The 15376-nt window shown below is 48.9% G+C and overlaps 1 protein-coding gene and 1 long non-coding RNA gene across 3 annotated transcripts in view; one reads left to right on the top strand and one right to left on the bottom strand.

The window, feature by feature from the left end:
- APOC3 (apolipoprotein C3) overlaps positions 1-15376 on the bottom strand; it is a 297981-nt gene that overhangs the window by 163845 nt on the left and 118760 nt on the right. The window lies entirely within an intron of this gene.
- On the top strand, positions 801-3644 carry LOC125703739 (uncharacterized). 2 transcript variants are annotated; one of them, XR_007380956.1, is made up of 3 exons: positions 801-873; positions 2239-2357; positions 3023-3644. It is a non-coding gene; the product is annotated as an uncharacterized LOC125703739 (long non-coding RNA). The 2 variants fall into 2 exon arrangements; XR_007380955.1 differs by having other exon boundaries at positions 2508-3644.

Genomic DNA, 15376 nt, shown 5'->3' with positions numbered 1-15376 from the left:
TTGATGCCCACTGTTTGCTGGAATGCAATCCAATACTTGCTGAAAAGCTAGCAGATTAGACACTATCTGAAAGCAAATGATTTGCAGTAGCCACAAACAGCTCCCTGAAAATCAGTTTTTAAAGTGGATCTAGGGAGGGAACACCAGTGCCTGCAGATCTCCTGGTCCTGGGCTGGGAACCACACACTGACCTGCCCAGGGCTGCCATCTCTCTCCTCTCTTTCTCTTTAGCACAAACCCATTACTACATGTGATATATTTTTGGTCAACCTCAGATAAGTTTTCCCCTTTGCCTTTATTTTATGTCCTCTGCAGGATTTCATGAGCTTCAGAATATTTGGCTTTTTTTTTTTTTTTTCCTATGATGCGCTTTATGAGATTTTAATTATTATTGTTTATTATTATTGTGTTTTAATTGTCTGCTCGGGCCCCTCTGCGCCCTTCAGTGAGCAATTTATAAAAAACATTATTTTTATTATTACTATTATTTGCACAGCTTTCTCACATCCTTCACATCTCCCCTCTGCCCCTTTACTTTTTTACAGGCCTAGATGACATCCCTTTATGCCTCCTCATAAGTCAGACCCCCCGAACCTCTTCTCTGGGTTCCCACTGGATTTTAATGCTCTTTAGTTCTTCTTTTTAGGGAAGAGCTGCAGGGCCAGGCTGAACAAGGAGCAGAGCCCTGCACACGAGTGGGAGCACAGGCAGCACTCAGACACTGGGAGCAGCTGTGGATGATGAGTGAGGTGTGAACAGAAAGGCGGTCCTGGAGATAAATAGGGGATCGGGGGCCCTTTCTCCCCTTGAGTTTGTCTATTCTGCAGGTGTTGCTGAGGTGCTGAGTGCCCCAGGAGCAAGTGGAGCCCCCAGGTAGGGAAGGGGAGCATGGCTGGGGGCACAAGGGGGGAATGTTTCTTTTTGCAGAGTGTTGGCATGTGCTAGGAGGCACTGAGCTGCCTGGCAATGTGGTCAGGTTGCTTCAGAAGCTTGTGGTTTGGTGGGGCAGAGCTGTGCTGGTATCAGCACTGCCCAGGCTGGGCACCACGTACAGTGCATGTTCTGTGCATTGCTCCTCTTCCTCAGGCTCCATGGGAGCACACGTCCACCTGCAGGTGTGTTTTAGGTGCAGCTTTGTGCTGGAGGCTGTCCCCAGGTGAGCAGTGTTATTGAATCCCTACTGCCAGAGGCTCTCTAGTCTGGGCTGCAGTGCTGTGGAATCACAGCTCTGTGGCAGACCTTTGATGTGCCCCAAGTGAAAGAAGTACATTGGGAAGAGTGCAAGGAGCCTGAGGAGGTGCATGTGGGTTGGTGTGCAGCAGGAGTGCATGCACTTAACTGCTCTCTGGTTGGGGAGCAGCAGCCAGCAGAGCCTGAGTTCGTTCTTCCTTTGTGCTCACTCAATGAATTTCTCTGCTAATGAGTTTGTTGGCAGAAATGACTGCATGGGCAGCAGTTCTGATGTCAGCACCTGCTAGAAATGAATTTGAAGCTCAGAAAGGGGAAGGGTTCTGACCATGGCTGGAGGTGCGCCCAGGAGAGCCGTGGTGTCCAGCGCCAGAATCCCCACCCTGGGTCAGCTGTGCCACCAATGGGGCAAAGACACCAGGGAAAGCGATCAAGTTTTGCTTACTGACAACTGGAAAAGGAAAATAGCGGGGAAAGCGCACGTTATTGTTTGCTAGATATCGTTTGCTGAGCTCTACTTTTGTTCTTTTATCGGAGGGCTAACCTGCGATAAGTGTGCGCTCCCTCTGCTATCTGCAGCAGCCAGAGCAGATTCATTTCCCTCCAAGCACAGGACTCGGAGCTGGTAGCTCTAATGAGGAGGAAGGCAAATCCAGCCAGGCGAGCACGCGTCTATTACACCTCTCTCAAAGAGAAGGTTTTTAGAGCTGGATTAAAGGGGTTTGGGGGAAGAAAGTCTTTGGGATTGGAGCTACGAACGGCTTTTTGAGCAAAACAAAAGCGTTCATTTCTAAACCCCAAACTGTTTCATTAAACATGTTTGGGCTTTGTTTGTTGGTGTCGCAAGTGATAGGTTTGTATGGGCCTGAAAATTGAGGACTTCGAAGTGTTCCATCTTGGACTTCCAATGAAAAAGCAAATCCTATTAAAAGGTGATATGGAAGAATGAGAACAATTAAAAATTTATTTCCTTGGAGAAAAAAATATTAGAACTATTGAAGATAGAAGTTCATGTGTACATTCTCGGGTAAACTTCTCTCTTCTTTAAAGGTGTAAGATCTCTTCTGGTCTGAATAGAATAGCACAGGGGTCCTTTTGTGCCATTTGAAGCCGGGGAGGGAAGTCCGTCTGGGGAAGCAGCAGTGCTTTGCTAACGCCTGACATTTGAGGTAATCTGCCCTTTTCCAAAGGCAAACTCCTTAGAAGTATTTTCATGAGTGATAGAGATAATCAGGCTGAAATCCCAGCTCCCCTGAAATCAATGGACTCTCTTTCAGCGACCTTAATGGGGACAGTGCTTCTCTCCTAATCTCTTCCAGCAATGAATTAGCAGCAATGCAGGGCAGAGCTGCCAGGGGATGGGATCATGGCAATGCCACCGCTGCTCGTCCTCAGCCCTTCTGCAAGGAGCGTAAGGGGAAAAAAGTGGGGAGATGGACTGGGGACAGAACAGAACACACTGGATTGTGTATAGCTGATGGGTAACCACCGTGGCTGTGTAGCTCTGTAGTTGTGCTCTGTGGGGCTGCACTGTAGCCATGAATGCATACAGGAGGAGCTGCTTCTGGGGATGCTCACAGCTGCCCTGTATCCATCATTAATGATGGACCAAAACCCAGGGTTGGTATCCTGGCTGGACCTGTGGGGCTGGCAATCCCCCCACCCAGCTGCCATGCTCTGCCCGGGCAGGGATGAGCCAGCGTGCTCTGGCTGCTCACAGAGCCTTTGTAGCTGCCTGGTGGGGACGTGTAAACAGAAAGCTCTCCTGTGGCCCATTCCTAGGGGGGATTTTTGAGCTCTGTTGATAAAAAAGCAATGTCTTTCATCCACACAGGCAGTGATTATACTCCAGCTGCTGAGAATCCCCTTGCCAAGGGGAACAGGATCCCTGCCCCACTGCGGCCAGGCAAAAATCTTTCTTCTATGTGGCACATCCTCTGGTTTTCATCCTGTTTCCAAGGGACAACAATCTGCAGAGCATAAGGTCGCTCTCAGCTCCCATTCAGAGGAGAGGCATGAAGAGGAAATGTATAGTGGTGCTGTGCTTTGTTCTCCTCCAAGCCCAGGCTGAAGTCCAGGCTGCCTTGGCTGCTGCCATGCAAAGCTTGCAGCTACCACTGCTTCCTGCGCCCAGAGCTCAATGCAGCAGAGAGCAGTGCTGGGGTCTGGGCTGTGCAGCATGGCCAGAGTGTGCATTGATCCTGCTAACAAAGGGAGCGCATTTAGAACAAGGCAAAACTAAGCAGCCCTTTGTAAAGCGAAAGCAGCTGGCTCAACTAATTAAATGTTAAAAATACCAGCAAGATGAGCATACCAGAAAATAAACAGGCGTCACAGCCAGGATGGAAAGTGTTGGAAATGATCTATGCGTTTTGCTGTCCCTCTGTGTGCTTGTTTATATGGATGCTGGCAGTGGTGTGGCCACGCGCCCTTGTGTTTGTGTGCATGAGTTTCCATATTGATCTTTGCAGGGTTGTGCACATAGACTCATAGGATGGTTTGAGTGGGAAGGGAGCTGGAAGGCTGCCTGCAGCGCACAGGGACACCCACAGCTCAGCGGTGCTCACAGCCCCGTCCAGCCTGACCTTGGCTGTCTGCAGGGATGGGGCACCACCACCTCTCTGGGCAACCTGTGCAGTGCCTCATATCATCTGATGTCTTCTGTGTCTCTGTTTGATTATGCATCTGCCTTAGGGATGCAGGATGCTTGCTTCCTGAGCTCACTGTGGCTGCTGTGTGCCCCCCGGGTGCCCTTGCTCGTGGCACTGCTGCCCACAGGCACGTCGGTCCCAGCTGCATCTGCCAGAAGGCATTTCCATTAGGCTTTGTTTAATGGCCTGGGGTGGGGGGGGTGAGGGGGTAAATATTTGCTGGCAGTGGTTTTGCAAATCGCCACTTTGCAGGGAGGAAATAAGAGCCATCCATTTGTGCTAGCACTATTAAAGATTTTCTATAAAGTGCCTACATTTCCAGTACAGCTGAATGAATTTCATTGCAGAAAACTGTTAGGGCAGAGAAGCACAGTGGAGGAAAATATCATATACAATGATTCACAAACACATAAAAATACCCTTCCCAGCTTGTCTGTTTCTCCACCACACAGCAAACACCTTATGACTCATTCTCAAACGTATGGGCGCATTTGGAAATGAAAGTTGGGTTTGAACATTAGTTGTTAAGACCTGGGATTAGTTAACTTGTCTACTTAGCTTCTAAAAGCCAGTATGCTAAGTCAGCCTAAAACACATTTTGAGGCTGTCTTGGTCACTAAACAGCTTTAACAGCTGCAGTGTTTTTCTACCTCAATGTTTTTTAATTTATTTCCAAGCTGAACACTGAAACAAAGCTTAATTCCTTGCATTGAATTAACCAGATATCTGAATGCTGGTAGGGAAAGGAAATCAACATTTGTCTTGGCAAGCACGTTTAACTTCCAGGGTCGTAGTTCTTCCTGCAGACAAGCTGACAATGTTTAGATGTGAAAGTGAAGAGATGGAGGGTATCCATGGGGTGAGTGCAGTTGGGATGCCATCAGCTGGGAGTGGTGACCATCAAGGCATCAGAGCTATAAGGAGCCTCTGGTATGGTCTGTAACCAGGCATTAATGTGGCAGTTCTTATAAACACATCACCTCCCACCTTGGATGGGTCGTTAATGGGAAGTTGTAGCAGCTATTCTGCTGCCTGTCACACATGAAGGCAATACTGTGCAATGATGGCTGCAAAGCTGTAATGTAATTAATGTGTTAGTTGGCCGGGAACATGCTGGTCTGCCCCCGTAGCAAGTCATTTTTAGCAAAGTTTGAAACTGGCTCTTCCCAAAGCTGGGGATTATGCACTTCTTTGTGTTGCTGGATGCTCTTCAGCCTTTTCCTTGCAGTTGTAGCCTTGGCACTACTGGGCTCAGTCCCTGCCAGCAGCTGTGTTTGGATGCGTGGGGGAGAGGCGCGGTGTGGTGGCACAAGGAGACCTGCGTAGGAAACCAGCTCCAACAGATGCCACTTAATTCACAGCTTCAACAGAAGTTAAGGAAAGCTTGCTAACTGGCACTGCAGCTACGTGCGAGGCTGCAGCATCATCTCCTTGCGCTGCCAATGGGTAAAAGCAGCACAGCTGTGCTTACTGCTGCTCCTGTGTGTGTTTAGTCTCATTTAATGACAGTGTGGGGCATTTTGGTACAAACACATGGATGACGTGACCACGCTTCCATGATTACTCAGCTAACCGGTTGCTGCACCTAGTACAGCACGACGCCTGGAAATGCGGTTCTGGGCATCCAGGTATGGCTTCTATTAATGCTTTGGTGCCCTCTGAGGTTGGTTTTGTCCTGGACCATAAACAGGGATGGCAGGTGATGGAGGCATCTCTCTTGCATAAGCCAACAGCCAGCAGTGTAGCACTGGGGGGGTCAGAGAGAGCCGTAGGCCAGGGCAGCGCTTTCTCTGAATAATTTCACAGGACCTTTGTGAGAAGCACAAGCAGCTTGTGGGCAAAGAATCAAAATTCATAGAATAAATTATACGTGTTGAATTATTTGCCCAGCTTTGCTGATTATCTGCAGTTAGAAAAAAAGTTGGAGAGAGCTGAGCTCCTCTATGTATAAACAACATACGGGAGCCTTCAGTTGGATGAATGCTTGGTTTTTGGAGAAGAGAAGCTGCAGCCCTGGGGAGATGAGCTTTGTTTGGGCCCCACAGTGTGGCATCCAGCACGTGCTCCCCTCCCTGGGCTGTAGAGTGTGTTCATGGCATGGAGAGGCTTCACCCCAACATTAAGGCTGAGCGCTGCCTCTTAGAGAGGAATTGCAGTCTGACCATATATGTGAACGTAAAGCTGTAGTTAACAGCTCAGTATGGTTTACCATGACATTACTTGGCTATCTACAGGTGTGATGATGTTCCTATGTGCAAAATGGATTTACTGTTTGTTAACTGAATGAAATGAGGTTTATGACATTATCTATACTGTTATGGACCACTTAATGTCATAAACAGCTCAGCATCACAGAGGCACTCCAATCACAGAGTGCTGCTTTTCAGCCCCACTGACCAGCAGTAGTGCCAACCTGCTTCCTAAGGCTGCAGGAGAGTGGCAGAGACCCATGGCGGTGAAGTGGGGCACTCTGAGGTACCAAAGGTTGACTTGCATGTTTCCAATTCACCTTTGAGGAACAAGGATGATCAGCGAATCCGTTGGTTTGCAACCACTGAACATGAGCCTAAATATCCGGGTGTTGCTCCCAGCTCCATATGAGATTCTTTGTGTGCTTTGAGTTCAGTCAGGAGCATGCCCAGGGTTTTCAGCCCTGTGATGTCAAGGGATATAGTGGTATTCATCATGTATTTGACCAAACTTTAACTCATGCTAAAGAAGAGCAGCATGTGGTGGGTCAGGATACTGAGGGTGTTTTATCGAACCCAATGATGAATCGCAACTTGATGACTTCCTCTACATCAATGGAGCTGAACTGGCTTGGGGAAACTGTTTGATTTAAGAAGAATAGGCCTAATTTTGGAAGTGCTTCACACCCATCAATCTAAGTGAAATTCATTTGTCTGAGGCACAGCTGATATGTCTCCCATTTACATAGTATTAAGTGCCTCAAAGTCCTTGATATATTGAAACTCACAGCAGGGGGGGGGAGAGGGCTAGCATTGCCATCCCCCTTTCACAGATGGAGAAAAGAATTCACAGTGTAATCAGATAAGTCACCAAGGAGGAGCCCACCCCAAAACCAAAGGGTTCGCAGCGCAGCTCTGGCAGCTTTAACGGGGAAATCTCACACAAGGAATCCTGAAAAATGTATTTGTGGAGAGGTTTTTGTGGAGAGCCAGAGCAGACAAAGCAGCTGAGCGTATGTGTGGGCACGGCATAGAGCAGGAGAATGGACAGAAGGAGTCCTGAAAGTATTTTCTGACTCTGATTTAACGTGATTTTATGAAGTGTTTGGAATCGTGTCTGAAAGGCAGTGTTGGAAGGCAGACTGGGAATCACAGCGGTGTCTGATGGAAGAGATATTTAGAGGGAAGAGACATATGGCATCTTAAATAAAAAGAACCTACTCAGTGGTTAATCTCCACTTGAAAAACATCCAGGACAGACTCGTCCATCTAGCATCGCACACCCTGCCATGCAGCCTGCTGTCCAATGATGCAGACGCTGCAGTTAATGCCGTGGCTTTCCTTTGCCCCTACCTGGGTTGGCCAGCTCCTCCATCGGATAGACCAGTGTGAAGCCTCACTACTGCTCTCTGTATGCTGCAGGTTATGGTCCAGTGTGAGATAAACAATGCTGTGGCTCAGTGATGAGGTGGGGCTTGGTTTTTACGCTTCCTCCCACCCAAGATCTGAAATAGCGAGTGATGAGTATTGATGGATGTGCACCGGGGGTCTGAGGTGAGCATGTTTGCTAATGGTGCCTGGGCTGTGAGCAGGAGGGGGCAGGAAGGCATGCACCTACCCCCAGGGAGCAGTGGTTGGGTTGAGGGAGAGGGAGGAGGAGAGGAAGCGACGGCAGTGTTCTGGGCTTTGCAAAGCACCCTGACTTCTCACAAGCTGCTGTTTTGCAAAGAAGAAGCAAGGTCACACCAAGGAGGAATTCCTGGTTGGGCTTTAAGGAGTAGGGTTGGGGATCTCAGGAATCGGGGCTCCCCACCTCCCCCTGCTCTTGCAGAGAAGCCACCCTAGTGCAGAGAGTGATAATGGGGAGGGGGCACTCAGCCAACAGCCTCAGCCTCCTTCACAGCCCTGAAAGCTGAAGTAGTCCGGAAAAACAAGTGCCTCCTTCCCGCAACCCTCTGTGGGCACTTAGGACAATGATGAAATATTCTAGCAATCACTTAATGTTTATTTAATGCCAAAACTATCCCAGCCACTTTATAAACAAGCATGAGTAATGGGAGAGAGAGGGGAGCAGAAGTTTCTTTCTCTTCCTCTCAGATCTTCTGAGTATGCAGTTCTGCCTTGATTTATCCTTGTTGCAACCTTATTGACTTACTGGGGATGTAAATCAAGCAAACCAACACTTTACCCGGAATTCCAGTTATTTATACAGAGATTGAAAGGATATAATTACAGCTGCTAAATACGGCCAGGCAGAGAAGAGAGACACAGGTGTCCATCGTCTTGGAGATTAGGGATGGAAAAGTCCACTCTGGCACCCTGCCCATCTCTGCGGATTAGAGCATTGCTTCTGCTCTGTGAGAGAGGATGCGGGAGCAGCAACCCTGGGCTGACACACAGAGCCTGGATACAATCAGAGCTTGGCAGTCCGTCCATCAGACTTCTGGAAAGGGCCTTGCAGTGACTCTATCATTCTCCATCTTGTACACTGAGTCGGCTCCAAGATGAGTTGAGGAGAGGGGCAACAGATAACTCCTACGTGTGGCTCCTTTCACATCTCAGATGGTGTTTCTTGTCTGGGATGCAATCACCCTGCTCACGCTATCAGTGTGCGTTGTGATATGCTGGCACTGATGGCTGCACTCCTGTCAGTGAGGTGCTGGTGTTGTGCAAGACATTGCTGCTGATGCAGCACCTCCATAGCTCAGGATCTGTCCCAGGTGACCTTGCCTTAAGGCAACATACCCGTAAATCCTGCTCCTCCTATACACATCCTTGTAGCATTGAGTGCTGACCTCTGATGGCATTGCCCCTCCGATGTGATCTCAGGTCACTGCGGGTTGCTCCTGTAGCGGGAGCAGGAGAGCAGATGTGGGCCACAAAGATGGTCAGAAGGCTGGAGCATCTCTCCTATGAAGACTGATGAAATTGGGCTTGTTTCGTTTGGAGAAAGCTGCAGAGAGTGCATTGTGGCCTTCCAGAACTTGAAGGAAGCTCACAAGCAGGAGGAAGAGTGACTGTATACATGGTTTGGTAGTGACCCGACAAGGGAGAATGGGTTTAAACTGCAAGAGGGGAGATGTGGGTGAGCTGTGAGGAAGCAATCCTTTTGTCAGAGGGCAGTGAGGCGCTGGCGCTGCTGCCCAGAGAGCTGTGGGTGCCCCATCCCTGCAGGCACTCAGGGCCAGGTGGGATGGGGCCCTGGGCAGCCTGAGCTGGTGGGGGGCAGCCCTGCCCACAGCTGGTGCCTTTAAGGCCCCCTCCAACCAGAGTCATTCCGTGAAAATGATATGCTATGATACGGTGTTGTCTTCCAGAGGAGGACAGGAGGGGTTAGGGACATGGCAGCAGCTGTGGATGGGCTATTGAAGTGCCTGCAAGATTCATGACATCATCTTCATTAGCTGATTCACTATGGCCACTTGGGAAAAGCTCCTGACAAGTGATTCAGGGTCCCAGTGAAAGCACGGTGTGGTCGGAGATGTCTCTGGCCACTGGCGATGTGCTGCCAGCAAACTTTCTTTGCTTCTCTTCGGGTGCTAAATTAGTCTCTCTCCACAGAGCAGCAATCTGCTGTTAATTAAAGAATATCCACGGAGGTGACAACAGCAGCCTGTATGCAGAGTGCAACACAGGAACGCTTCTCCCTTGTCGCTGCTCTGTGCTGGTGGCGCTCCCCAAGCAGAGCCCATGGCTGGGCTGTGTGGGGACATGCGGGCAGCCACGCATTCTGCCCACGCTGCTGCTGCCCACGTCACCAGGATGGCACATTAAAATAAAACTGTTACATGCTCGAAGGGATTTCAGCTATGGATGAGATGGTGGGAAAGAGATTAATGGCGTTCCTTCCCCCCCTGGTACCGGCTTGACTGGCAGCTTGGGTAAAGAAGAGCCCACTCTAAATGCTCCCAGGGGCCCTGGGAGGAACTCATTACATCTAGACTGGCAGTAGCTGGCGGTTCTGCTTTGTGAGCTGTGAAACTAATGTTTATCCACCACTCAGTTAGACTCAGTGCCATTTAAGGAGTTGGGGGTGTTAAGTGGGAGGAATGAGAAGGGTCTCACCTGGCATGCAGCTAAGCTGGACCTCTGGGAGGAGAGCAGAGTGGGACCAGTGTGAGCAGCGCAATGGCAGGAGGTGAGCTGGGACCAATGTCATCCATGCCCTTGCTATGCCCCATGGCCCCTCTCCCACTGATGCTACAGCAAGGTTTGTCTGCCTCTGGCAATGCCCCTGCACAGCCCCACTGCCAAACTGGCCTTCAGCTCGAGGCAGTCACTGATGTTTCACGTGTAATTTGCCACCTACTTTAAGAGCATCCTTCTGATCCCTTGGAATCTCTTTTTTTCTCCCAGCATTTGTAGTCATCTCCGCGTCTTCCTCCCTCTGGCAGCTGCAGGGGCAGCAGCGCCATGCACCCCAAAGCACAGCATTGTGACATGGTCATGGGACTGGGCATGCAGCAGTGATCTGACAGAAGCTGAAGCTAAATCCCCAGGATGGGACAGGTCATGAGGACACAGCATGAAGGAGATCTCATGGTGGGGTGACCTGGGTGTGATTTCAGGGGGTACGACGTTCCTGTGTGCTATGATACAGACTTCCAAAATGCCCTTCTAGGACCCAAAGAGGAAAAACATCCGAAGTTTATAAATGTCAAGAAGGAAAGGAAGTGAGGATAACTAAATAGAAAGAGCATAACATCACCTTTAAGGCTACAAATGCAGGGTGCTGGACATGGCCTGAAAGCTGTCCCATGGATCTCACCTTCCCACTCCCCGAAGAGGTCTCTGCAGCTGTGACTGATGGCTGTTAGCAAGGCATCTCCCTGCAGGATGGGGGTTAGAGCAGGTTTCCAGAAGTGACGGCAGCTTCTGTGGACAGGAGCTGTGACAGGAAGCAGCAGAAGAGCCAAGCTGTGAGCCTGAGCATTGGATTTTAGGTTATTTCCAAATGTTTTAAATAAGAAAAAAAAAAAATTGGCCCCCTACTGGCTTCTTTCTTAATCATCCTCAGCTGGCAAATACAAAGCAATGTTCCCGTTGTTACCGTTTTAGAAGCAGTAGGGAGAGGGTTGCTGCGTGCCATATATCCTGTGTAATTACAGGGGCTGGCTGGAAATCTTCCACCTAAACGTTTTCTCGCTATAGAAAGGGGTATTATCAAAAGTGCAAGTCTGCATGGGAAAGTGGAGGTGAAGAAACCTGACATTTCCAAGTCACAAATGTCTTCCCATTCCACTCCATGGGAAATGTCACTGTTTGGTTTTCCATTGTACTTCATGGGAGGGGGGGGAAACCCAGACTGAAATATCTGCATCTGCTATGGGAAGGAGATGCTGATTTTTCAAAAGGAAATTGCATCGCAGAAATAGTTTAAAACCAAAAATAAATCCAGGGTTGTCAGAGTCTTCAGTATCTGTTTTAATTATTACTCTAGTGGGATTCTCTCAGAGATTATATTTCCACAGTGGTAACTGCTCTCATTTTATTTTATAGCCCGGGCTATTTGTTAGCTGTGAACGAGCAGGATCATCGTCAAGAGGAGTTCCTGTGTTCAGAAGCAGAGATGTTGGCTTTCATCTGCCCCTCAGGGTCCTGCAAAGCCCGTGGGTGTGCTGATGTCAGCAGCTCCTGCGCATGGCATAAAGGTGCTGGAGCGCAGTGCTGCAGCAGAGCATGCAGGCTGCAGGCTTGGTGCTTCATCATGCCTGCAGGATTCGGCCCTTGTAAGTGGCACACGGACAGAGGGATGGAAATGGGATGCCAGGCGCAGCTCGCTGCAGCGCATCGCCCGCCTCTCTCCAGTCCCATAATTTTTGCTGGGAAGTTTTACCTTTTAAATTTGTTACGTATATGCATCATCTGATTAATTATTGCCTCTCTGCGGGGAGGACTAGAGTTTATAGAGCAATATAGCACCAGTGTTAGCTTTATACACCCTCAAAGCCCAGAGGACGTTCAGTGGAGTACTTACGCGATGTTCTGTCGATAATAATGACTCAGCACTTGGCTGGTGTGGGGTCTATCAGAAGTGCTTTATTAACGTGGGCTGCTCCATGCACCATGCAGAGCAGTGCGTGTGGGGCAAGCTTAGATTGCTGACCTGTCCTTCAGCACCAGGAATGCAGAAATAGCCACAATAAAACTCCCTTTACAGCCACATCCCTCAGTCAGCTGTGAGAGCCCTCTCCCTGAAGAAGTGTTCCCTTCCAGCAAACGATATTAGGAAGGTTGTAGAAGTGATTGGAGAAGGTACTGCAGCAGGACTAACAGCAATGAAATGCAGTTGAACATTTCCAGCGCTGAGTAAACCATATGTCTTCATAATTTGATTGTGCCCCGGTCCCTTAGGTGCCTCCCAGCTCTATTGAACACCGATGGAGTTATTTAGAATCATAAATAATATTATCAAAGAGGGTCTACCGGGTAAACAGAGTCAGCGTATAAATTGTTGGAGTGTGCTATTGATTGCTGTTAGCTGACTAATGAATTATTCTGTTTAAGGACCCATGGAAATAATGTTCAACATTTTTGAGGCGAGGGCCCTTTGAAGCATTTCCTCCCAGGGCTGCTCAGCTTTGCTGTTTTGGCCACTGCAGCCCTCCCAGCCTGCAGCCAGGGACTGCACCGAGCCCATGCAGTACGGTGGCCAGGGCTGGGGTGGGCAGGGAGATGTTTATTGAAGGTGGCAACTTGTCCTGGGCAAAAAGATTTCCTGACCCTCGATCCTACTGTGTTCATCTTTTCCTCTTTGTTTTTCACCTGCATCCCTCCTCTGCTCCCCACCCCGTCTTGCTGTGCAGGTTTTGGTCTATGGCAGTGCAGGGGACTCCCTTGGGTGTTCACCTGGAGCTGCCCTCAGACACTGCTGTTGCACCAAGAGCTGAGCACAGGTCTCCTGTAGAGGTGGGAAGGGCTGAGCTTGCTCCAGGAGCCTCCTTCCAACCTATAGAGCTATGAAACCATAAAGCCAGGAAAAGACCACGAAGATCAACTAATCCAACCGTCAACTCATCCCCAGCATGTCCACAAACCGTGTTCATCAGTGCCACATCCCCACAGCTCTTGAACACCTCCAGGGACTCCACCACCTCCGTGGGCAACCTGTGTCAATGACCACTTTTTTGGAGAAAAATTTTTTTCCTAATATCCAACCTGAACCACCCCTGGTGCAACTTGAGGCCATCACCTCTCATCACTGTTACCTGAGAGAAGAGGCTGGCACCCACCTTGCCACAACCTCCTTTCAGGGAGTTGCAGGCATTGACAAAGTCTCCTCTGAGCTCCTCTTCTCCTGACTCGCTACCTGAGGTTCCACACTCCCTGCTGGTGGGTTTCCCCATCCACACTGAACCTGGGGACCTCTTCTACCTGTTGCTGCTCCCACTTCCCAGGCTCGCGGCTGTTTGAGTTGTGGCAGACTGGAGCTCTTCCTCAGAGACGCATTAGCTGTCTTAAGCCCTGCCCCAGAACGAGGTGAAATGAGCTCTCCTTTTTAACAGAATTTCCATTTTCCCCCCCCCCACCTGCATAATACATTCTGTTAAATTTACAGTTTTTCAGTCCCTTTGATGTAAGGCACTCAGAATGCTTCCCGACTGATCTTCCGCAGCGGTGCCTGAAGTGCTAACAGCAATGGTTTGGAATATGGCAGGGAACCAGGAAACAATTATCAGCATTTTAAAGGGAGGGACAGAATTAAGAAAGAGCTCATTTTAAAAGGAATTAAGCCATTAAAATATTTTTCTCCCTTTTGTCTGCTTTTTCAGTGACAAACTCATCAGAAAAGAGGTTACGCTGGCACATCCCTGCCTCCCTCCAGGTGAGCTGTCCCACACTGGAGAGAAGTGCTCCTAACAGGGGTGGGAAACAGCTGCTCATGGTTCTCCAGTATTCTTCACTTTGATGTAATGTAAACTGCACCTCCATGGCTGACCACAGCTCAGTGGTCCCCAGCCCACATTGGAGCCCATCTGAGCCTGCTGTGATGTGAGATGCCAGCATCCCTGCAGCCCTGAGCACAGAATCCTACAGGGCTCCTTTTCGCACCCCCATCACCGTTTGATTGGTAGAAAATGAAAATATGCCTTAAAAGTTTCTAATTTTGTGCAATTTTCCCTTTGTGTTTTCCTTTGTGGTTTCGGAGCCTTTCAATTCTGCCTTCTCAGAAATGCCCGTGAAATGACCACTCTGGTACACAAAGCCTTAGTACAGTTGAGAGCTTTGGGGGCAGAGTTTCCTTTATTTGGAAACAAGCCCTCTGCACTCCAGGACTGCACTTGTCTACTAATCATACTGAATGTTTGCACAGAGATTGACCCATTCAGCAGCTTGTAATGAAAACTTCCATCTCAAGTTGCTTTCCATTTAGGAACCAATAATTTACGCATTTCAAACCTTGTTTCCATCTTACATTCGGTATTGAAATGTCATAAGTTATTTAAAGTTGAAAGTAAAGCAAAGTAATACTGTAATTCTGGCTGCCACAAATGCAAAGGTTTGGGGCTTTTGCTTGAGGAAGACGTGTGACACAAACGTGCATTATATGTGGCCCTGTGCTGCAGAGCTCTTGTGACGAAGTGGCGATACGCTGCATCTTGAATGCACTTGGGAGCTTACAAGCAGGTTTCATGTAGAGCATAATTTACTGTTACTAAAAAGCTGAACTGCTGGGATAACGTTCCTGTGCACCATCCCTCCCCAGGTTAGTGCCTGGATCTGTGCTGTGTGGTTTGCTGTTATTTGGTGCCCACCAGGGGCACTATGTGGGACGCGTGCCTTCCATGTGCCGCTGCTACCAGAGGAGACGTTTGGGTTCTCAAGATTGGTGCTGCTCTCATCACAGCTCCATTGTTTCAGTGCATTGGTTTTCCTTCCCCCGCCCTCTCCCAGCTGTGCTTGCTTCACTGTTTTCCTTCGTTGCATCCATTTTCACGGCCCTTTTACAAGCCCAATTACTGAATCCACTTTTTTTCTCTGATACAACAGCACCTCTTTCTCCACTCTCTTTTCTTTCCTTCCTAAAGCTCATGAAGACACTTGGTCATAGCTATTGGTTTAGCATCAGTACGAGAAATCCAAGCATGAGGCTTGAATTTGAGCAAAAATTAGAGCACTGTTGTGTCTTTACCAACAGGCAGGATCAGCCAGAGCCTCAGCTCGGTGTTTCCTCAGAACTACAGTGGGTTTGATCTTTAGAGGCAATTTATTTAGTTAATGAAGATCTTGTGGGTTCCTTGAGGCTGCCCACCACTCCTCATGGGGATGCATGAGTGCTCCATGGGTTCAAGGATAGGAAGGTGTTAAATCAAGCCACACAGGACCTTAATGTCCAGCATAATTCAG

This window comes from Lagopus muta, chromosome 22 (genome assembly GCF_023343835.1).
Source record: "Lagopus muta isolate bLagMut1 chromosome 22, bLagMut1 primary, whole genome shotgun sequence".
NCBI lineage: Eukaryota > Metazoa > Chordata > Aves > Galliformes > Phasianidae > Lagopus > Lagopus muta.
The sequence above is the reverse complement of the archived record's forward strand: the minus strand, read 5'-3'. Positions and strand labels throughout refer to the sequence as shown.